Source organism: Arachis duranensis, chromosome 3 (assembly GCF_000817695.3).
Source record: "Arachis duranensis cultivar V14167 chromosome 3, aradu.V14167.gnm2.J7QH, whole genome shotgun sequence".
Lineage (NCBI taxonomy): Eukaryota > Viridiplantae > Streptophyta > Magnoliopsida > Fabales > Fabaceae > Arachis > Arachis duranensis.
In genome coordinates, this window is record NC_029774.3 from 131802956 (window position 1) to 131803469 (window position 514).

Consider the following 514-nt stretch of genomic DNA (forward strand, 5'->3'; position numbering starts at 1 on the left):
TTATTGCTAAAATAATTATGTATTTTTAGTTGTAATAAACATGTAATTATGAATTTTACCGTACATGTTATATAAAATTAGTTTAGCTACTGTCGTAAAAGGTTATACGCTTTCCTTATCACAAAAAACAAATCGTACAGTTTTGGAATAATCATTTAAGTTAATTCAACCACTCATTTAAAATTAAACTTTTAATTAACAAATAGTTAAATAAGTATAACTATAACGTCTATAATATATGGAATTCAATCTATTTACAACTCACTCGCATGTGTCACGTGGTCATAATATTTTTCTATCCATACAAACTAGCTGATTCTTTTACTCATGTTGTTGCCTCTCTGGCTGTACAGCTTTTTGTCCAAGACTTATCAATAATTTCTTATTCTTAATGAATGGATGTCTCAATCTTCACCCCTTATTCCTGTTTTGATGATGGGAATTCTATGTTACATAGATGATATATTGTAGGAGGGTGGCGTGCAAGTCTATCTTTGATTAGGAACAAGCACAT